This window comes from Mustela lutreola, chromosome 7 (genome assembly GCF_030435805.1).
Source record: "Mustela lutreola isolate mMusLut2 chromosome 7, mMusLut2.pri, whole genome shotgun sequence".
In the NCBI taxonomy this organism is placed as follows: domain Eukaryota; kingdom Metazoa; phylum Chordata; class Mammalia; order Carnivora; family Mustelidae; genus Mustela; species Mustela lutreola.
Genome location: NC_081296.1, coordinates 45,082,978 through 45,106,802, shown reverse-complemented (window position 1 = coordinate 45,106,802; position 23,825 = coordinate 45,082,978). Strand labels below are relative to the sequence as shown.

The window sequence follows — 23,825 nt, the reverse complement described above, 5'->3', positions numbered from 1 at the left end:
TTTCTCTGTAACCTGTCTGTTCAGAGCCTCCCAACCCCTATTTTCTCCCTTTTAGGGATGTGTAAACGTTTGATTGGCCAGTGATTTCCCCCAAGGTCACACCTCGCTCAGGGGCAGCGATGGATTTAAGCCCAGACCCTCTGTCCCAAAGACCTGAGCTCTTTCTGGGGCAGGGATCACGTTTTCATTCTTCTGCCTCCCACAGCATCTGACACAATCACACTGGCGTGGTCACTGGAAAGCTGTGGAAAACGCACCCCCATGTCCCACCGTACCAGCATCCAGCAAGCCAGCCTCTGTGGACTGTCAGATGTCAGGAGCGGTGTTACTCTCCAAGGAGGCCTTCCTCTGGCACCTAGGACAGTGTCTTGCACGTAGCAGGCACCAAATGAACGAATAAATGAACTAAAATTAATAAAGTATGCACAACGCACATAGGCTTTTTAAAAAATTTGAACAGGGACGCCTGGGTGGCTCAGTTGGTTAAGCAGCTGCCTTCGGCTCAGGTCATGATCCCAGCGTCCTGGGATCGAGTCCCACATCAGGCTCCTTGCTCCAAAGGGAGCCTGCTTCTCCCTCTGACTCTGCCTTCCACTCTGTCTGCCTGTGCTCGCTCTCTCTCTCTCTCTCTCTGACAAATAAATAAATAAAATCTTTAAAAAAATAAAATAAATAAATAAATAAATAAATGAAATAAAATAAAAAATTTGAACAATATTTTAAAAGCCCAATCTTTCCCATATCAAATCTCCTATCCCATCGTTCCTGGGTGCTCCTATCTCCAGCTGTTATTTGAGTCACTTTTTTAATTTAAAGATTTTAGTTATTCATTGGAGAGAAAGACAGAGAGTGTGCATGATCAGGGAGGGACTGCGGGGGGAGGGGGCAAAGGAAGAGGGAGGAGCAGACCGCCCCGTGGGGCCTGACTCAGGGCTCGATCCTAAGACCATGAGATCAGGACCCTGAACTGAAGGCAGATGCTTAATCCACTGAGCCACCCAGGTGCTGCTGTGTCATTGCTTACTTAACACACTAGAACCTGATCAGATCACTGTGGCTTTTTTCCCCATCCCCAGCAGCCGCGTTTATAAGACGCACGTACTTCAAAACAGAAAATGGGCCCTGGGTTATCAAGCATCTCCTCAGGGAGGTAAAAGGGACACTGGAATTCCAACAATGCCAGCTGCAACCAGCCCGGTTCCCAGAACTCCCCCAAACACGACCGCTGCAAAGGGAATTCCAAAGCCAAACATTCGCCCCTGGAATATACGGTATGTCTTCTGCAAAGCATCTCCTCCTGGTCACTCAAAGTAAGGTTAACCAGGGAAATCTGGCCGTCTTTTTCCTCATCAGGGAAAAGATGGCGGCCACTGGCATCCTGAGCACATCACGCCAAACGACTGCAAGGGTCCATGGTATGCAGCCTTCCCACCTCCCTGCACCCATCAATTCCTAAACCAACCAAGTGCCCTAAATGCACCCCTCAGTTGTTTGCACAGGACCCAGAAAGCAAGGCTCTAAGTGACAGGCACCTGGATTTGCCCACAGACGCTTCCTGAGTCCCACACAGCAGGACTGCTAAAAGCAAACGGAAGATCACACTGGGTAGCCACCCCAAAATCTTAAAATATATAATAAAAATAAACCTAAAGTAGCACAATTATCATATGAGCTCACTGAGATGAGGAATTTGAGAGGCAGGGCGGGGGGTGGGGTGCTGATGGGGTTGGGAAGGAAAAAAATGAAACAAGATGGGACCGGGAGGGAAACAAACCATAAGAGACTCTTAATCTCACAAAACAAACTGAGGGTTGCGGTGGAGGGGGTGGTGGTTGGGTTATGGACATTGTGCTATGGTGAGTGCTGTGAAATGTGTAAGCCTGATGAATCACAGACCTGCACCCCTGGGGCAAAAAATACATTATATGTTAATAAAGAATTAAAAAAAAAAAAAAACTAAAGTAACAACCCAGCAGATTTCCACATGCATAAATGCAGGTTGTCTGTTAGCCATTCAGTCTCACCCCCCAGCGGCTGATGGTACCACGAGTCAGATAAACTCCGGATGGACGACAATGGGCGACAAGGGAAGGGGGGGGACTATCCCAGGGCCCAAAGTCACGCCAAACAGGCTGCATCTTGCTCTCACCGGTTACTCAGGTTAACTGGAGAACGGAAAGTTCTTTGAGATAATCTGGGCATTTCTGAAGTCCTTTCCCTGCTTTTCCCTTCCTGAAGCACTCCCACCCCCCCTCATCTCCAAGTTCTACTCTCTGTCTTCTGCCCCAGTCTCCCCGTGGCTGAGCCCGTTAGCACAAGAGTCTCAACTTACATTTGGAAGCTGCTGCGGTGTGAATACTTGTATCTCCCCCACCTTCCCAAATTCATGTTGAATTCCTAACCGCCAAAGATGGTGGTACTAGGAGGTCGGGCCCCTGGGAGGTGCTTAGACTCTCAGGAATGGGATTAGTGTTCTCTTAAAAGAGACCCCAGAAAATCCCCTAGCCCTTTCCACCTCATGAGGACCCAGCAAGGAGGCATCAGCCCTGAACCGGGAAGAGGGCCTTTACCAGAAGGGGACATGCAGGCACCTTGATCTTGGACTTCCAAAACTGTGGGGAATCCACTTCTGTGGTTTATAAACAACCCAGTCTCTGGATCAGAGCAGCCTGAAGGGTTGACGGCAGAAATGAACAGGATATAAACAAACGCATAGATTCAAATGAAATGGGTGGGGAACCAACACTCACAGCTCCTTTCAAGGCAAAGAATCGATCTCATTTCCCAAGTGCAAAATCCACCTCCCTCCCCAGTCTCGAGGGGCCAGAAGCACCTAAAGCAAAAGTCAGAAGAGGGAGGTTTTCTGCCTGCCCGCCTGCCTTCTTAACCCCAGCCCCAGCACGGGTGGGGCTGTCTTTGTTTATGCAGAACCACAGAAATATCATCACTTTATGCAGATGTCTCGGGTACAGAAGTTTCACAATTCAGGATGCTCTTCAATAATTAGAAATTGAAGCAGTCACCAGAAACAGAAGGTTCCATTACGTAAATAAACAAAAGTAATACTTTTTTAGCCTTTTGGGGTTTGTCAGGATATTCTTTGGTATTCATAAGAATACGGGTATTTTTAAATTTCACTCTCTTGAAAGCATGCTAAAAAAGCCCACTCAGAGCCACACTATCTTTATTGTGTTAAAAATACCTTTGCACAAGCAGTTTGCGATGTTGAAACCTATTCCTAGGTGTCCCTATTTTAGTCTTTTGCAAGCTTGTATCAGTACATGTCCTCAAAGAAAAAATTCTCAACTTTTATCATTCTTATGATAGCATACAGCCAAACCAAATCTGTACATTCAACAAAGTATGTTTAAGAAGCCAATACAATTCAAACTCACAACACAAATTTAATACTGAGGATAAAGTTCATTTTGCTGAAACTGAATCACCATATATTGTGAGAGCAAGACAGTGACCCTACAGTCCAGGCAGGTCCTCCTGGTCTCACGGCGCATGTGTCACCTTGTATAAGCCTCGGTGCCCTTTCTTTATTCAAACGACTGCGTAAACCTTCCTTTGGGCCACCTGCCACAAAACTACCAGGTCTTCCTGTGATGCAACAGCCTCATTTACATGCCCACAGTATCTCGGTTTTTCTTCCGATAGGTCATGATAATTAAAATACACTAATAATACCTGAAGCCCAGCCCTTGTAAACGTAGCCATTGGAACTGAGTGTTGGTATCCACAGGCGACCCGGTCACTGAGGATATGCTGACCCTAACCTTCTGTTTAGTCACACCCAGGTTCTCACGGAGAGCCTCTCTCAGGGCTAGGCCCCCTCCCACCACAGAACTTCAAACAAGTTATTCAAACACTGACAAGTGCTGTGAAGAAAATGAGGCAGGGCAAGGAGAGAACAAGGTGGTGGTGAAGACCGGTCTGGGCTACCATGGTCGAGGAAGGCCTCTCTGGAAGGGGAAGAGTTGACTGCAAGGCTAGGGGGAGGCCTTTGCAAGCTGCGTGAGCGCCAGGTAGACAGAAGAGCAAGTCTAGAGTTCCCAAGAACGGGATGTCCTATAGGAGTTGGAAAATTGGCAATAAAGTCAACTCGGCCAGAACAAATTGAGAGGGGAGGAGGAAAGGTGTCGGGGAGGGCAGAGAAGAGGGCAGAAACCAAATTATGGGGATGTGCGGGCATCCAAGAGGGCTCTGGGTCTCATCCCAAGTCAGGTGGTGGGACACTGACACCAACGCGAGTCAAATGTTCGTGAAAGCCAGGGGCTGGGTGAGCTCCCCTAGGAGGTAACGCAGATGGAGAGGCTGAGGACAGAGCCCTGGGGCCTTGCTGTGTAGTGTGCTCCTGGACTAGAGTCACAGCGTCCCCTGAGAGCCCCACGCAGACCCAGCGAATCATGATGGGCATTTAAGGAGATCCAAGGAGGGCCTAGGCCCATGGCTGCAACACTGAGAAGAGAAGGAACAGACGGATACCAGAGCAGGGACAGCCAGGGGAAGGGAGAAAACCAGGGAGTGTGGTGGCCTACAAGCCTGCAGAAGCTAGTGTTTCCAAAAGGAAGGAGGGTCCTTGAGCCAAACACTGCTACTAAGCCGATGAAGACTAGGGAGCATTGCTGTTTTAATTAAGCAGCGTGGAGATCAAAGTGACCTTGGTGAGAACTCTCTCGCTGACTAGGAAGGCAGGGAAACCTGACCACAGTTGGCAGCAGCAAAACACAGCAAAGACAACTCTTTCAAGGAATGTCAATTATCACAGAAAGGAAAATACAAAAATACAGGCAGTTGCGGAAAAAATTAGATGCCTCCCTTGCCCAGCCCACTCCCCTCCGCCCCAGTAGGAGATCTCCGGTGGATGTGCTCCCAATTGCTCAGGAATGCAACTGCAGCCTCGGAGGTGCCAATGAAACGCAAAACCTGGTATTCACGCTCGAAAGATCCTGAGCCAGACCTTCCCTAATTTTATGGAATATTACTTCTCTCCCTCCCTCTGGCAGTTGCCCGTTGTCCTGGTTGTGGCTGAACCTCCGAGGCTGCGCCAAGAGCAGCTGAAGCGGTATGGTCTGCATTTAATTTAGACCAACAGTAGAAGTCCATGGAAATACCTTTTCACCCTGGCAATGCCAGAAAAGACAGAAATAAATCCAGCCTAGAAGAATCCAGAGGGAAAGAAGTCACTCCTTTTCCCTCTCCTCTACAAAACCCCTTGACTTATCCATGCCCATGCCCAAGCAGAGGAGAACCTACTAGAATCATGTTCTAAAGGTAAAAAAGGCTTTCAGAGACCATGTAGCATACCCCTGACTGCTGTTAGATGAACCACTTTCAAGCTCCTTAGTTCTCAGCTTTGAGACCCTAACTGCTGCTCTGGGATCCAGCCCCACCTCCATTACCACTTGTCCCACACCGGTAACACAGGAGCAGCAATTCCAGTTTACTTTCCTCTGCCTGCTCCCAATATTGACCTTAGTCCCCCATCTCTGTTTCATTGTCCCACAACTCACCCCGCGGGAGCCCTCCTTGCATTCACAAGAATGACAATAATGTAATTAACTCTTAAACACTCACACTGTGTACCAAGTACTCTTCTAAGTGCTCGAATACTAAACATTAACCTTCTGAACTGTCATGTCCAAAACTAACCTCTGGACATTAGCCTAATGTTGAACATTAACACACACACTTTAATTTGGATGGGTCAGTGATGACCGTATAGAAAAATACCACAAGAAGTGAATTTACTTAAAGGTCTCCTTTTTCTCCTAGGGGCTCAATTTAGAAAGGTTTTGTAATAAAACCCAAAGTATAATTTGTTTTCCTGGCTGGCTCTCCCCAGCTGGAACCTTCTCTGAGTCATCGTGGTGGAAATCATGGTGTGAAGCTATGGCAAATTCACTCTGTACACTTTGACTGTCCTGAGGGTGGCAGGAAGCAGACATTCGTATCAACACAGGTGCCAAGTCGTGAAATGAAACAGGCAATAAAAAGTAAATAACTTTTTTGAACCCTAGACATGAAAAAGATCACTACAAAGGGAAGAGAAAAAATGAAGAGGAAAAAGGAAGAAACACAAAAGGAAAACAATGAAAGGAAGTCCCTCCCTGGCAGTTAAGAGCTCTTGTTTTTTTAAATCGCCCATCTGGAAGAGTTGAGGGCCATCGTACATTTCTCTGGAGCGTCAGGTACGTTTCTCTAGGCTTGCCGTTATTTCCTATGCCACTGACAGCTCCTGTGATTTCTGCTTCCACGGGATGAGCAGACAGCTGTAAGGCAAAGACACAATGATCTTCTAAAGAAGCTAAAGACACCTCACAATAAAAGTAGAAACGTGGAGAACTTACAGCAGCATCCCAGAGAAAAATCAGCCTCGAGGAAGCCTCAGTCTTTAGTGAGGATATTTTATCAATCACATCCACGTTGCAAAGTTAGGGTTCACCAAGCACTTCCAAGCTCATGATCTTGGGCAGGACAGCAGCACGTGATGCTGTCTGCCTGACCACAGTGAAGAGCTGGGACTCGAGTCCAGCTCAGAGCCCCTGGAGAGTATGCTTCCTGCTTCTAAAACCAGGCCCTCCTGTTCTCTCATGGGATCGGTATGCTTGGGGAACAGGGTTATGTTTTTCTCCAACTAAGTGATTATAATCTCTCCACTGAGCAGCATTCCCTTGACCCTAATGCTTATTTTTTGCCGAAAGTGTCCCATCATAGCATCAGACAATTGAAATAGAGGCTTTATCCTTGAGATTTCAGACATAAATGGACCTAGACCCATCTCTTACCCCAGATCACTGGTGGAAAGGGAGGTCTTTTGTTGTTTAGAGGTAGAAAGGGAATCAGTGATTTGGTTTAAGAAAGGGTCTCTCAACAGTGCAGGGGTGCCTGCCTTTCTTCTAGAGAGTGGGACATTAGCCTGCTCACCACAAAACACTGTAGGCTGAGTGGATGAAACAACAGAAATTTCTCTCTCATGTCTCTGGAGGCTGGGAAGTCCAAGATCAAGGTACTGACCAATTCAGTTCCTGATGACAGCTCTCTTCCTGGCAGATGGCAGACTTCTCACTGGGTTAGCACAGGGCCCCTCCTCAGTGCCTGTGTGGGAAGAGAGATCCCTCTCTCTTCCTCTTCTTCCAAAACTACCAATCCCACCGAGAGGGCCCCACCCTTATGACCTAACTTGATCTAACCCTAATTACTTCCGAAAGGCCCCATCTCCAAAAGCCATCACATCTAGGGTTAGGATTTGAAGGGAACACAAACACGTAGTTCCTGGCAAGTGAGTAGGGACAAAGGGAAGCAGAGGGAGAAAAGATTATGAGAATCCTGTCACCCAGTGGCAAGGAACCCCCACACATTTGGGAGATATAATTAAATATCTCCAAGTTTTTTCTAACTCTGTTCCCTGACAACTGAGTCTTCAACTCCCCATTTCTCTCTCCTAGAGAGCCATCAGACTGAAGCTAGCTGTATTACGAATGTATGAAACAACTTCACAGAAGGGGGTGAGGAGAAAAGGAAATGATCTAAGTAACTCTAGAAATGAGTGGAGCCCAAAAGCAAAAGGAACGATACACAGGTATTTTAGGGTAGTTGATAAAGTTGTTTCCCAAGAGGAATGTATCGACAATGATGAAACCACTATACGTGTATACTCTGGATAAACAGTTAAGTCAATGGATGGCAGATGGTGGGGGTCTTACTTCTCCCTGTTAGAGGTAGAAGGCTACATATTTGCAAAAGAAGAAGGCTAGAATGATCTTGTGATAGTGGATTCCACTTGGAGACACCAGTGTGATCTCGTTTAGCTCGATATCAATACAGATAGTTACATATTTATAAATACAGTATATACATATTTTTCCTTGCTCTGTCAGTCAAGACGGCTTAGGAGCAACAATACTGCAGTAGCAATGCACACACCTAGCACCCACGTCTTGGTTTGTAACACTGATAGATGATCTGGTAAAAGGAACCAGGGCTCCTTGAAGAAATGGCCACTTCCAGGACTGGGGCAGGAAACATACAGGAAAGGAAACATAGTGCCAGAATGTAAGTAAGGGCTTTAATTGGGGGAGGGGGATGGAGGAACCATGAGAGACTGTGGACTCTGAGAAACAAACTGAGGGTTTTGGAGGGGGGGCAGTGCTGTGTAAGCCTGGTGGTAGCTATTAAGGATGGCACGTATTGCATGTAGCACTGGGTGTGGTGCATAAACAATGAACCTTGGAACACTGAAAAAATAAAATTAAATTAAAGTGCTCTAAAAAATTTTTTTTAATTTTTTTTTTTTAAAACCCACAATGCTTATAGTAACGGAGATATATGTTGGACATATGGGGTTTCCAATGGCCAAAGCTGAAACACTTTGAGGAACAGATAAAGAAGTATCAAAACCCAAAATATAAAAATAAATACCTGTGAGTACAGGCTGGTATAAGCAAATGATTAAATAAATGCATAAATAGAGCAAGAGGAACAAATCTCCCATGCAGAAGAGATTTCCAAATAACTGACTGAGACAATCTGCCTTAAAGGAAGGAGAAAAGAACTCCTCACTCCCCGAGTGCAGGCTGCACACAGTGACTTCCTTCCAGAGAAGACAGGATGGAAAGAAGAAAAGAGAACTTTGCAATGGAGAAACCTGACATGACCTCAGCCAGGTCCCCACGTCATCAAGTTAACATCAGCCCTGATAAGTCATCCTGACAGTATGTGCTATGAGGAAAATGGCATTTGACCTCCATCGTCTTCCTCGCCAGGTCCCTACCCCCGTGTAATCAGGAGAAAAGCAAAGGGCAAATGGCAGTAGAGGGGCATCCTATGAAATACCTGACCAGTCCTCCCCAAAACTGTCAGCATTATCAGAAACAGCAGCGGTGGGGCACCTGGGTGGCTCAGTGGGTTAAAGCATCTGCCTTCAGCTCAGGTCTTGATCCCAGGTCCATTTTGGGCTCCCTGCTCAGCAGGAAGCCTGCTTCTCCCTCTCCCACTCCCGTTTGTGTTCCCTCTCTCGCTGTGTCTCTCTCTGTCAAATAAATGAATAAAATCTTAAAGAAAGAAAGAGAAAGAAAAAAAGAAAGAAAGAAAAACTGATTGATCAGTTGTCCCAAGAACTATCTCAGTCAGCCCCGAGAAGCGACAGCTACCGGGAACTCGGTATCCTAGATGGGATCCCAGAACAGATAAAGGACAGTAGATAAAAACTAAGCAAATCTTTAAAAAGGATGGACTGTGGGACGCCTGGGTGGCTCCGTTGGTTGGACGACTGCCTTCGGCTCAGGTCATGATCCCGGAGTCCCGGGATCGAGTCCCGCATCGGGCTCCCAGCTCCATGGGGAGTCTGCTTCTCCCTCTGACCTTCTCCTCGCTCATGCTCTCTCTCACTGTCTCTCTCTCAAATAAATAAAAATAAAATCTTTAAAAAAAAAAAAAGATGGACTGTAACTAATAATAATTTATCAGTATTTGTTTCTTAACTGTGACAAACCAAATGTATTATGTCAACAGAGGAAAGTGGATGGACAGTCTATGAAAACTCTTTACTCTCATCGCGATTTTGTTATGAATCTAAAACCATTCTCAAATAAAAAGTTGTTCGTTTGTTTGTTGGGGTTTTTCTTCAAGTAACATTAAAAAAGAAACCACCAGGCAGTCCAACCCACTGCTGTGGTCCTTGTGGTCGCTCCAGAGCCAACACATGTAATTCCTGATATCTCCCACCTCGGGCCTGGAGGAGGTCACAACCCAGGTACTCGGGGCGCTTGGGTGGCTCAGTGGGTAAAGCCTCTGCCTTCAGCTCAGGTCATGATCCCAGAGTCCTGGGATCGAGCCCCGCGTTGGGCTCTCTGCTCGGTGGGCAGCCTGCTTCCTCCTCTCTCTCTGCCTGCCTCTCTGCCTACTTATGATCTCTGTCTGTCAAATAAATAAATAAAATCTTTAAAAAAAAAAAAAAAAAAAGAACACAGATACTCGTGTCCTTGATCACATCACCAGGCATACCTCCCTGGTGAGCTCTCAAAGCTCTGCTCCTGGATGGTACCTCTGCCAAGAAAAAACAGGGTAAATAGTTCACCAGGACCCTGTGAACACAGAGCATCCCATCACAGGGACGTGGAGAGAAACCCAGCAAGGTCCCGAGCTGAAAGGCTGCACAAAGTCTGTTTCCCACAAGACAGAGGAGAGCTAAATGACTAAAAATTGCCAACTGCATTGTGGAAGGGAGAACGAGCACGTTGAGGGCTGGGCACACCCGGAAGATATACCTTCCCAGGAGAAGGCAGCATGGGGCGGAGTTTAAATGGGCCGTCAAACCAAACCCATTCCCCAGGGTCGCTTATGGACGACGGAACTCAGCCTCCTTCCTCCTCCATCTCAGAGCCAAAGAGCACGCTTCTCCTTACACAGAAACGTTAATTGGATGAAAAACAGAAGAGCTGAGGGAATCACAGAACAGGAGAAATCAAACAGGAGAAGACAGAGAAATAGGGATGGAGAGAAAGAAAGTAGTAGTGAAAAATGAGAGATAAGAGGGAAGCATGTTCACAGACTAGGATATTAATTAAACTTGCTTGATAGCCTGGTCCACGTTTCCTGTCACTGTGACAGGAAACGCGGACCAGGGTATCATTTGGGCTGAACAGAAGGAGTGGCCAAGTTAAAACCCCATTTAAAACATTCCTTAATAAGCACCTGAGGACTCAGCTGCCCTGAGTCTCCATGCCTCCCCAGCAGAGCTCTTCACCACTGCTCCTCTCCTATAAACGCTTGTGCCCCTGACAGCGTCCCCAAGGTCTCAGACACCTTGGACTGTCCCCCGCTGGGACCCAGGCTATCACCACCTTGCTATGATCTGGACCCAGTGCTGCCAAAGCCCACCGCCACCGAGTCAAAGACCATGTCTGCCACGCGGTGACACAGATCCAACCCCAAGGTCCACCAGACACCCAGGCAACATCTCCCTAGACTCTCGCCCAGCTTCCTCCACAGCAGGTGTATTTTCTTATTTTAAATTAATGTCTGCCTTCTCCGTCAGACTGCAAGTTCCATGAGAACAGGGGCTATATTGGGTTCTTCTCACCATTTTACTCCCCATGCCCCACAGCTTGCCGGACAGTGCGTTTGTGAATTGACTGACTGATTGAATAAATGACTCAAGGAATGGAGACTCCTGCCCCCACCCAAGTCTGAGACCTTCAGAAGGAAAAAAAAAAAAGTACATTTCCATTCTGATGCCTAGTGCAGAGTCTGACCTTGGAATCAGCCTACCCGTAGAAATGGCAGCATAAAGAGAGATTAGGTGTCTAGTGCTTTTAAAGACACCAGGTACCTGATTAATAGTACAGTAATAAATAATCGCGATCCCTCACTGAACATTTACCAAGACGAGAGCACCATGCTGAGCAGTCCAAGACATTGTTCAGCAACCCTGCCAGGGAGCTTACCACGTATCGCCATTTGCAGGTGAGGCAACAGAGGCTCCCAGGGGTTGAATCACTCCCCCAAGGCCCCCCAGATAGCTTTGGCGGAGCCAGAGGTCACCGAGGCCGGCCCAACTCCCAGACGGCAAGGAGGCCGTGTTAAGAGCAGGGAAGCGAGGGCAAGGGTACAGGGGATGCTGACTTAGGGAAAAGGGAAAGCAGAATGAAGTGCTGTCTTGCATTCTAAGAGGAAGAAGAAAATTCTCGACAACTTTAAAGAGGTGGTGAGCCATGGTTCCAGCAGCCCTGGGAATAGAGCATCTCCCGCCCCCATGAGAGAGACTGGGTGGGTCACGACCGTGGGAACGGGGAGGGGGGCGGGTTTCCACCCCAACACACAGAGAGTGGGATGCTGTCACTCCCATACTTAACAAACTGGAAAAGGGCTGGGGATTCAATGAGATCCTCAGTGTGGAAGCACTTTTTCAACCACACTACACTGAAGAAAAAGAAGGCATCAAAACCATATTTCTGTGGGTCCTTCTCTTCCTTTAACAAACCTCTGGTATTTGGAGACTATGAACACGTGGCAATCGTTCAGTCCTACAAAGCAGATGGACGCAGCACACAGGGGCTCTCGAGCAGATGCAAGTTCGTTGAAAGAACACTTAGGGAAGAAGTGGCCCTCTCGAGGCCCACGCCGGGCTCACTGGGAGAAAATCCTGAGGGACCGGCCTTACTCCTTCTCTGGCAGGGCTGCAAGCGAGGATGCCAAGAACTCTGATGGAGCGGCTGGATTTCTGAAAGACACCTCCGGGTCTCTCTTGGGGTCTTCGGTTCCACAGACATTCACCACGAACTCACCCCGCAGAAGAAGCACGCCGGGCCTGGGCAGACAACGAAGAGGAAGGCAGGAACAACCCACACTGCGTGTCCAGCACGGGCACGAGGGGCAGGTGGGGAGCTCCCTACTGCAAGGGGGCGGGTGGCGTGGGGAAGACCTGAAGGCAAGAAGGCACCTGCAACTGAGTGGCTTAGGACGACAGCACACATTTATTTTTACCGTGAATGGAGTTCAGCTGTCTCACTTGGCTAACATCTAGGTGTCGTCAGGGCTGCCTTCCTTCTGGAGGATTTAGGGGAACATCCGTTCCATAGCCTTTTCCAGCTTCTATTTTTTTTTTTTTTTTTAAGATTTTATTTATTTATCTGAGTGAGAGAGAGAGTGAGAGAGAGCATGACAGAGGAGAAGGTCAGAGGGAGAAGCAGACTCCCCTGGGGCTGGGAGCCCGATGCAGGACGCAATCCCGATACTCCAGGATCATGACCCGAGCCAAAGGCAGCTGCTCAACCAACAGAGCCACCCGGGCGCCCCTTTCCCAGCTTCTAGAAGCCGGCTGCACCGCTTCGCTCTTTGGCCCCTTCCTCCAGCTCCAAAGCCAGCTCATTAGCCTCTTCTGACTCTGCCTCTCCTCTGACATCTCCTCTCCTCCCTCCCTCCCTCATGAGAACCTGCGATGACACTGGGCGCACCCGGATAATCCAAGAGAACCTCCGCATCTCAAGGTCCTTATTTTCATCCCGTCCCTTTTGCCATGTAAGGTGACATATTCACAGGTTCCAGAACTACAATGTGGATATCTTGGGAGGGGGGCATTATTCAGTCTGCCACCCAAATACGTGGACAGGGAAAAATCAGCCTCCAGGAAAGAAAAAAAAAAAAATTAAACGTTCAGAAAGCAGCAGGGATGAGGTGATATCTTGTTTTAGCTTCCCAAGATCAGATTTCCTGAGGCTGTTCCCTCCTGCCCTTGGGGTCCCTAAGATACCACTCATCTGTTCTGCCAGTTGCCCCAGAAGATTCTTCACTGTGCCCTGGCCCCAAACCATATACCCAATAGGTGGTAGACCATATGAGATGCCCTGAACCGCTAGAACCACAGAAACCCAGGAAACACAGGCGATGTGTTGAGAGTTAAGGAGCCAAACAGACCAGCAGACTAGACGATGGGTCAGGCCGAACAAAATGAAGTTAAACAGGGAGAATCAAAGGCCCCAAAGAAACCAACTGTTTGACTCTAGGATGGGTAAGACACAGAAGCAAATCTTGTTTCTTAGAAAAAAGATCTGGGAGATCATAGCTGACAACAATTCCACCATGAGATAGATGGTTGTCCATGAACACAATGATCTCTGGGAATTATACATCCAGATTCAGCAGGGCAAGGCTGTTAGCCAAACTGTAGACTCCCTTCAAATCAAGAATAACTACCCCCAACTCTCTCAGAAGTGTGTCTCTACACCCAGGGACACAGCCTCAGGGGACATGCAAGGAGTGCCAAGGACGAAAGAGCCTCTCCTTAGCCAAAAGAGACCTGCTAACAGGTCCCCAACTCTGCCTGGGGCTGGTTTGCATGGCCAGGATGATTTCAGGACCGAGAAGCTAAGAGCAAGCACTGGGTGCAGAGGAGGAGAACAGGGCTGAGAACAGGAAAAACTGTCATCCAACATAAATACCAGAAGGGCCGCCCCGTGAAAAGGGATTAAACTTGCTCTGCATGGCTCCAAAGGTTAGAACAAGGAACAGTGACTAAATGTGCCAGGGACACAAATGCCAACTGAATCTAAGGTGGGGAAAGTTCTCTAACAGTTAGAGATGCCTAAAGATAAAATGGGTTGTTCTGGGAGACACAGTGAGTTCCCCGTCAGTGGAGGAAGACAAACAGCGTGGGGCTGCCCATTCATTCACAGGCTTGAAGGCGGGTTTGAGAAGGAATTCCAGGGTCAGCCCCTCAGAAAGGGAAGGTTCTTCCAAATCTGAGAGTCAATGATCTCATCTCCTATGTACTCAGTACTAATCATCCACTTACACGTACAGAGAAAACATCAAGATGATCCCACCAAAGAAAAGAAGCATGGCGTAAGTACAGCCGGGAACAGTCTTTAGGACGGAGAGGATAACAGAACCGCCTCACAGCCAAGTCTTCTCCAGATCTTATCCTGCACTTTGATCCGTGCCAACGCTGACTTAAAAATAAAAGTCCCCTGCATGGGATGCCTGGGTGGCTGGCTCAGTGGGTTAAACCTCTGCCTTCGGCTCAGGTTATGATCTCAGGGTCCTGGGATCGAGCCCCACATCTGGCTCTCTGCTCAGCAGGGAGCCTGCTCCCCCCACCCCGCCACCTCTGCCTGCCTCTCTGCCTACTTGTGATCTCTGTCTGTCAAATGAATAAATAAAAATCTTTAAAAAAAAAAAAAAGTCCCCTGCATGTAGGGAAGTGGAGGAAAGCTGCTCTGGCCCGGGTGTGGGGTTCTGGCTCACCCAACACCCACCCACCACATCCACCACGAAGCGACTCCAGCCTGGACTAAAACTGAAGAACCACTTCAGGCACATCCGTGAAATCCGGCTGATCCCCCAAACACTAGTCGTCAGCCGGCTGCCCTCTTGGTGGAGGAAGGAAGTCAGAGGAAACTCGGGGACATCACATAAAAGGCTGTGAACGTTAAAGGGCAATTGACCCTGAACACAGAAGAAATAGGAGCCTCGGTGGACTTTCCAAGAAGCACTGGACACGTCTGGTGAACGGCGTCTGTCCTTGCAGGACTCGGGGAGAGCTGGAGCAGCAGCAGAGACTACTCTCAGGGAAGTACTGTGAGACACTAAGACACTCAACGGGGGGGGGGGGGGGGGGGGGGTTAAGTGGGTGACGGAGGGCACATGATAGGATGAGCACTGGGTGTTGCACGCAACTGATGAGTGCACGAACATTCCATCAAAAACAATGATGAGGGGCACCTGGGTGGCTCAGTGGGTTAAGCCTCTGCCTTCGGCTCAGGTCGTGATTTTGGGGTCCTGGGATCGAGTCCCACATTGGGCTCCTTGCTTAGCAGAGAGCCTGCTTCCCCCTCTCCCTCTGCCTGCCTCTCTGCCTACTTGTATCTCCCTCTCTCTGTCAAATAAATAAATAATATCCTTAAAAACAACAACAACAACAACAACAACTAATGATGGACTATATGTTAGCTAATTAAACTTAAATTTAAAAAATAATGAAATAATAATGTAATTAATAAAAAACAGTGAAATCGAAGGCCAATGAAATCACCCACATCGAAGAAAAGAATGCAGACAAGGAGCGAGAGGTGCGCAGGACATGGCAGGGATGCCAGAAAAGCCCAAATATAAGCTCCCTGAGGACAAGGATGGCAGAAGGGGTCTCGGCTTCCCAAACCACAGAGACCACAGCTGGCGGAACCAAGACCATGGGACTGAATGCCCAGCCAGAAGGGAGGGAGGCCACAGGGGACAAAGACAGACTACAGACAGCGCAGGACTCTAGAAGATGACTCGGAAACTGGCTCCCGTCAGAAAAACCTCTATCCCCAGATAAAGTACTGCTTGTGCTTCCATAATATTTTGACATGGAGAAAAACATTGCCAATGGCACGATCCAATGTGGTATAAATTTGATACACATATTAGTAAATTCCTTCAAAAGCTGTTTTTTTTTTTTTAAGTGGTTTTTGTGGTACTGTGCTCATTTGTATTCTCCAAGCCATTGTAGCTTATTTTCAGACTCTTGAATTAAAATACAAAACCTACAGAGGTCTTATCTCACCATTTTCTTTTTCTTTTTTTTTTTTTTTTTTTTAAGATTCTACACGGTCATTTGTGAGAGAGAGAGAGAGAGAGAGATAGTGCCCATAAGCAGGGGGAGTGGCAGACAGAGGGAAGAGGGAGAAGCAGGCTCCCAAATGAGCAGGGAGCCCAATGCAGGACCCAATCCCAGGACCCTGAGATCATGACCTGAGCTTAAGACAGACACTTAAATACTGAGCCACCCAGGCGCCCCTTACCCCATAATTTTCAAGTAAATCTGATTTTCTCCACTAAATCTGAAAAGACATAACCATGATAAACTTCACTCTTAGTAAGAAAAGGACTGTACTTTATCTTTTTAGCAAAGGAGAAAAGAAACTGAAGCCACACAGATGCATCACATTTAGGGGCACCTGGTGGCTCAGTCGTCAAGTGTCTGCCTTCGGCTCAGGTCATGATCCTGAGGTCCTCGATGGAGCCCCGCATCGGGCTCTCTGCTCCGTGGGGAGCCTGCTTCTCCCTCTCCTAGGGCTGTTCTCCCTTCTTGTGCCTTCTCTCACTCTCTGTCAAGTGAATAAATAAAATATTTTTAAAAACTGCATCATGTTGGGGCACCTGGGTGGCTCAGTCGTTAAGTGTCCGCCTTCAGCTCAGGGCATGGTCCCAGGCTCCTGGGATCAAGCCCCCACATTGGGCTCCCTGCCCGGCGGGAAGCCTGCTTCTCCCTCTCTCACTCCCCCTGCTTGTGTTCCCCCTCTCTCTGTGTCTCTATCAAATAAATAAATAAAATCTTTTTTTAAAAATGTATCATGTTTAATACAAGAATTAAAGATCATGCTCATAAGCCATGATAAAATTAGGGTGCAGAGGTTTAATATTTTGAAAAAGCAGTTTTACTAGGTTCTATTTATGGTTTCTCTAGAAGTTAACAAAGCTTTTTGCAGGTCTTTAACAAATAACAACAGATATATTTAGACTGTATTTATTTTTTCCTCTCTCTCTTTTAATCATTATGGAGCCTTCTCATATTCCAACCCTCCTACCTCAAGGCACACCACACAGACACACACACAGACACACACAAACACAGACACACAAACACACACACACAGTACACACACAGACATTACAGTGTGAGATGATATGAGAGCGGAAGTGATGAAAAGGGGCCCATCCCCTTCCATCTACTGACCAAAAACCAGATGCAGGGAGTAGAAGAGAAAGAAGATGGCTATCTGCCCAAAGGATCAAGTGCCATTTGGTTCATAAGCAGAAACCCAGGGTTCTTGTCCAGTGGTGATACAGACATGTCCCACATCAACAACAGAGGAAGATCGACAATTTCCGGAGTGCCTACTACGGATCAGGCACTACTTAGGGTCCTCTACATAAGTTCACATTTAACCTTCCTAACATTCTTGTCAAATGGGAGAACTGAATTCCCAAGATGGCGGACCCACTGGGATCCATCCTGAGCCCCATGGAGAAGCAATGCAGGCTTGGGGTCCAGGAATCTCCGTGCAAGGCCTGAGAGCAGGCCACCACCTGGAGACATTACAGGAGCAAGAGAAACAACAAAATAAATGATGGAGAAAGAGTTGTCAGATTTCCTCCAAGATGTGGGCCGATCAAGAAGTGTCAGCTGATGAACAAGACAGAGAGGAACATTCTATACGATACGGTGGGAGAGGCTGGCCTGACATTCTTCTCCTTTGGGAAAGATGATGAGTGTCACTATGTCACAATCTTCCAAAAAGGAGTCTACACCCTCAGATGAAGAGCTGGACTCCCACCATCGTGGGGAGGAGTGGGACCCACAGAAGGTAGAAGAGACACGGAAGCTGAAGAAGCTGGCCCAGAGGCAGTGAGAGGAGGCAGCCCGGCAGGGGCCCTTGGTGGGGACTACAAGGACAAGTACAGCCACCTCACTGGCAAGGGGAGCCAAGGATACAGCCCACATGCCGCAGTCCGACAAGACCTACGTGTACCCATGGCCGACAAGAGGGATCCACACTCCACGGAAGAGGCCATGAATGAGATCCGGGCCAAGAAGTGTCTGTGGCAGAGTGGGAAAGAGCTGCCACCTACTTCCTAGGCATCCTGGGTCCCTCGGAGAGGTCAGGGGCCAGGGAGGGAGAAGGCTGCTGCTATTAGAACCCATTCTGAGGGGACGCCTGGGTGGCTCAGTTGGTTGGACGACTGCCTTCGGCTCAGGTCATGATCCCGGAGTCCCAGGATCGAGTCCCGCATCTTGCTCCCAGCTCCATGGGGATTCTGCTTCTCCCTCTGACCTTCTCCTCGCTCGTGCTCTCTCTCTCACTGTCTCTCCCTCAAATGAATAAATAAAATCTTAAAAAAAAAAAAAAAAGAACCCATTCTGGGGCCCCACCTTGGCACCACCTCCTAACAGCTGTCACTCAGGCTGGGGGAGGCAGGTGTTTGCTTAGTCACTGTTGGAGCTTAGATATGGATGTGGTATGGACGCTGGTGAGTGCGTGTGTACACATGTGAGTGTGAAATGCACAGGTGAGTCTGTAATGTGCATTAATCTTTCTCCTTGCAGTTTTCTTCCCCATGGAGCTGGGATTACTTTACATTCAATAAACACTGACAACCTCCCGCCACCTCCAAAAAATTAGAAAACTGAACAAGGAGCTTTAGTAACTCGGACAAGGTCGTAAACTAACAGATGACAGGACCTAGACTCTGAGCATATCTGGCCCATCCCACTCCAAGTCCCTGTTTGACCTCTTCACTAGACCCATGCTACCTCCCAAGCACGCAGTCCTCACGCCAGAAACAGGGGAGCCCCCCAACTAGGGCATGATTCCACTGAAGCGGTGAACTCTTGCTGGTCAGAACCCCCCCACCTTCTGAACTAAAATACCTTTGGGGCTGATGGCTTGTGCCTTTAATCTTCCAGAACAGAAGGAATTATTGCCTCCTGTCAAGGTCGTAAAGGGCAAAGCCTTGACGCAAGGCAGCATACGGTAAAGATGCTCTGTAGGGAACTTTCTGTTCCTAATTCTCTCCCAGTAGTTTTGTTTCTCAGACCAAACAACATCTTACTGGGAGGTCTCTACATGTTTCTCATAAGAAAAAGAACTCCTGGGCTCCTGGGTGGCTCAGTTGGTTAGAGGACTGACTTAGACTCAGGTCATGACCCTGGAGTCCTGGGATTGAGTCTCGCATCAGTCTCCCTGCTTAATGGGGAGTCTGCTTCTCCTTCTGACCCTACCCCCTCTTGCGCTCTGTCTCACTATCTCTCTCTCTCCTTCAAATAAATAAATAAAATCTTTAAAAAAAAAAAAAAAAAGGAAAAAAAGAAAAACAACTCCCCAGTTAGACTCAACTCAGAGCTGTGCCTACTCTTCAGTCTAACAGCGCTAATGGTCCTGGGACCATTCGATCCTTTCTTAAAATTCTTGACTAAGCACAGGACATGGCACTAATGTCAACTCTGCCCCCAGCCCCCAGCAACCTGGAAGCATCCTAGATTCTTCCTCTCCCTTAGGTACCACACCAGTTAGTGACTCCTTCTTGCCGACCTGCCTCCTAGAGCATCTCAGCTGTTCTCCCCTATTCCTGTGCTGGCGTCTTCATTGGCTCCATTTCTCACCTGCATGTCAGCAAAAGTTTCCTAAATTCTCTCTCAGCCAAAAAGCCTCTTATTTTCCTCCAACCCATTCCCCACATGACCCTGATCTCTTCAAGTGTGACCTTTTCAAATCTGTCCACTTATTTGTACTTGGGCTTAAAAATTATTCAATAGTTTCTTCCTTTACACTGAGGATAAACATACTCCTTGGTATTTTTTTTTTCTCTCCTTAGCATGGTGTACCAAGACCGAGTCCCTGACAATCTTGGGGCTACCTGAGATGCCCCCATGCGGGACTGAGGGTCTCCATGGCTCCCACGAGCTTGCCTGGCAACCCCTACTCTTCACAGGCCTCACCTTCCCGACTCCCCCAGGTTTCCCGCCTTTCGTCCCCTGTCCACCCTTCCCCACACGTGTCCCAGTGCTGCCTGCCTGGGCCCCCTCACTGCGATCGCCCTCTCACTTCTCCTCCTCCCCGTTACAGACTACCAGCTCCTAGAGGGCAGGGCTGCCCTTGAATCTATCCAGTGTTTGATTCCTAATGGCCCTCGGTGAATGCACACAGTGACCTACAGCTGGGGGCTGAACGGCAATTTCGAGAGCATACCCCTCCTGAAGAAGTACACCCCATCTGTGCTGACTGGTCCAGGGAAAGTGCCTCCAGAAGTCCAGCCCTGGGAAGACCGCCCAAACTTGGCTTTGGGGCTTGAACGTCTCCTTTCTGAAGAATCAGTTCTGAGAGCCTAAAGGGAACGACTGGACAGTCCCCATTTGAGAAAAGAGATCTTTATCTCTGAGGGGGGCACTCAAGATCAAGGTCTCTGTTGAAGGAAATGAGTGCAGCTTACAAACGTAAGTGTTCCCCATCCCTGACATTTGGGGCCCCAGGGAACCCGACTCTGCTTCCCTTTACCAAAATAAACACAGAGCAGGGAGTGTTCTGTCCTCAGTTGCTCTGGGGAAACAACTTCTTGGGATGAACTATTTTCTTTCTGAGTATCCCACCTGCTGTAAGATCTCAGCACCACACACATTCTTAAGCCACACACATTCTTAAGCAGGCCACTTAACTCCCACCCCCCCCTTGCGGCTCCTCGCCTTCCGAAGAAACGAAACAAGTAAGAATACTTTCAGAGGGGCGCCTGGGTGGCTCAGTGGGTTAAGCCGCTGCCTTTGGCTCGGGTCATGATCCCAGGGTCCTGGGATCAAGCCCCGCGTTGGGCTCTCTGCTCAGCAGTGAGCCTGCCTCCTCTCTCTCTCTCTGCCTGTCTCTCTGCCTACTTGTGATCTCTGTCTGTCAAATAAATAAATAAAATCTAAAAAAAAAAAAAAAGAATACTTTCAGACACGGAACTCACTGTCAAAACCCCTTATCTGAACTTAGAAATTTAGATATCATCCAAAGGGACCAGTGTTTTCAGTAGCAAAAAGGCTACGTGTGACTCGAATGAGGTTTCTGATGAGAGCTCAGCCACACTAGACCGACTTTTCACAATTATTTCCTTGAAGATGTTTTTGGGTGGTGAGACTAGAAGCAATTCAGAAAAGAGAGCAGATGCGAATTTTTTTTTCTAAAAACAAAGAAAATATTTGCTCATCTTTGCTTAAAATAAATAAATAATAGATCCCAGCGTCGGCTAAATTACAAGTGAGTCAAGACCTCCTATGGGGCGCCTGGGTGGCTCAGTGGGTTAAAGCCTCTGCCTTTGGCTCAGGTCATAATCCCAGGGTCATGGGATGGAGCCCCACATCAGGTTCTCTGCTCAGCAGGGAGCCTGCTTCCTCCTCTCTCTCTCTCTGCCTGCCTCTCTGCCTCTGCCTACTTGTGATTTCTGTCAAAGAAATAAATAAAATCTTAAAAAAAAAAAAAAAAAAAGACCTCCTATAAACACCAAACCTTAGTTCTTGCTGCCAAATGTCTTGAAACTCCTCATGCCGGGAGGAGGCCATGCTGGCAGCCCCCACTCCAAACAGCAGGGGCAAATGACAGGGCTCTACCATCAGTAGTCAAATGATCCAACGGCTACCAATTCTACCTACCGTCAGAAAGATAGGAGGCCCAACCCTCCATGTGTCCTGCCAGCCGACCAGAAATGAGACAATGAATCCTAGTATCAGTTAGTACAGAAGCACCAAGTACCTGTTTGAGAAGTAGTCAATCTTTTGATGTATAAATGAATGCAAGAAAGAGCACTAGCTTCAGACTGTCCTCAAGGCACCACATAACAGTAACCAACCATCAGCCCAATACGCACGTTAATAATCTTCTGGATTCACACAGCACCTCCATGTGACTCTCTCACTGTGTTCTCATGTCCTAGTAGGCATTTTAGAAGATGTTTTTAAAACCGGCCACCACCTGGTTTCCTGGTACTCACTCTAGGCCTGTTGCTCCCACCTTCAAGGCCCTGCCCTGGTCACTAAGCCCCAGTCCCTTGGCAGTGGCTGCAGAACAAGTCCACAGGAAGTCCTGGGCTTTTTGTAATTCCACAGAGAGGTCTAGGCTGTCCACCTCCTTCCTTCTTGAAATCCTTCAGTGGCTTCCCACTCCACTGCTATCACAACAAAAGCCTGAAGATGACTACAAAAGCCAGCGTGCTCTGCACTGCAACCCTACCACCCTTAGAAGACGCTCCCCTCACCAATCCCCCTTGCTGTTCCCAGAACACTCTGAAGGGCCATGATGTCCCTGTCTCCTGTCTCCTTTTCCCAATGCTCTTCCCCCAGATAGCCACTCTCCTTCTGGCCTCAACTTCTTGTTGGCCATCTCATAGAAAAGACCATCCCCATAAAGTAGTATTCTCCCCACCCCCCAACATCCTCACAACCCACCTTATCTCACCAGATTGTCCTTCTGAACTCTTATCACCCACTGATAAGCCTTCTTTTGTGTTTACTGGCTTCTCCTCCAGAGGATCTCCCTCACCTAAATACAAGCTGCCAAGAGCAGAATCTTTGCTTTGATCTCCTTGCTAAGGCTACCACCACATCTTCAGGGTTAATGTAGGGTCTGGTGCAAAGCTATAAATACGGCAGTTGGCAGATCTGTACTGAATGAATGAAAAGCATTTGTATTAAATGTAAAATGCGGCCCCACAGGGTTAAATAAGGCCCAGGCCTTCTAAGGGCTTTCAGGCCTTCTCAAAACCCTGGGGAAGGGGGCAGCATCTGGGCTGGGGGAGGGGAACGTGGAGAAAACACCAAAAAAGTCAGATTAATAAGCCATCTTCTCCGGGCACCTGGGTGGCTCAGTAGGTTAAAGCCTCTGCCTTCAGCTCAGGTCATGATCCCAGGGTCCTGGGATCAAGCCCCGCATCAGGGCTCTCTGCTCAACAGGGAGCCTGCTTCTCCCTCTCTCTCTCTGCCTGCCTCTCTGCCTACTTGTGATCTCTCTCTCCCTCTGTCAAATAAATAAATAAAATCTTAAATAAATGAATAAATAAATAAGCCACCTTCTCACCATCCCCACCCCACATCTCTTCTCCCCTCCCCACTAACTGAGCTCACCACCCACCCTTAAACAGAAAGAGCTGAAGACTGTACATGACAGAGGAGAGAATGCCGCAGAAACAGAGAACCATGACAGAGTCTGAATAGGAGAATTTTAGAAGAGGAAAGCCCTACCTGGGAGCAGGTAAAGCAAGGTCACATTTCCCAAATCAGAAGCAGGGCCAAATGGCCGCTGCAAGTCCGTGACACAGGGAAGTGTGACACGCCAGCCTGGGTGCGAGAAAGAAAGCCCGCCCCAGAGATGGTGGAAGCAGTGGTACTGATGTTGCCGCTGACCCCAGAGGTCATGGGCTGGGGGAAGGAAAGAACAAAGGCCCAAACTTGGTAACTAACACGGATACAACACTTTACAGTTTGGAAAGCACCAACACCATACAACTTTACTGATGCGCATAAAAAAGACCGGGAGGCAGGCCGCATCATTTTACAGGTAAGGACACTGAGGCCTTGTCTCAGCAAGCAAGTAGAGGTGGAAATCTGGGGGTCTCAGGGCTCTGAGGACTCTCAGCTCTTGTAACCCCTCAAATCCAGACAAACAGTCCTTGAGCCCCCTCTCAAAGCATTTCATCCATGTTACCTAACAGACTATTTATTCAAAAGCAGGATACCCTTCCTGAATTCCTCCAGGGATTTATTCAATGACCTCTTGACTTGAAAGAAATCTGGTCTTCTCTAAGCCTTCCTC

General features: G+C 48.1%; 1 protein-coding gene, 1 long non-coding RNA gene and 1 pseudogene across 2 annotated transcripts in view; 2 read left to right on the top strand and 1 right to left on the bottom strand.

Moving 5' to 3' along the window:
• Positions 1 to 23,825, top strand: part of LOC131835857 (uncharacterized) — a 253,951-nt gene that overhangs the window by 115,332 nt on the left and 114,794 nt on the right. The window lies entirely within an intron of this gene.
• Positions 1 to 23,825, bottom strand: part of CGNL1 (cingulin like 1) — a 162,143-nt gene that overhangs the window by 109,247 nt on the left and 29,071 nt on the right. The window lies entirely within an intron of this gene.
• On the top strand, positions 17,480 to 18,127 carry LOC131835853 (sperm-associated antigen 7-like; annotated as a pseudogene).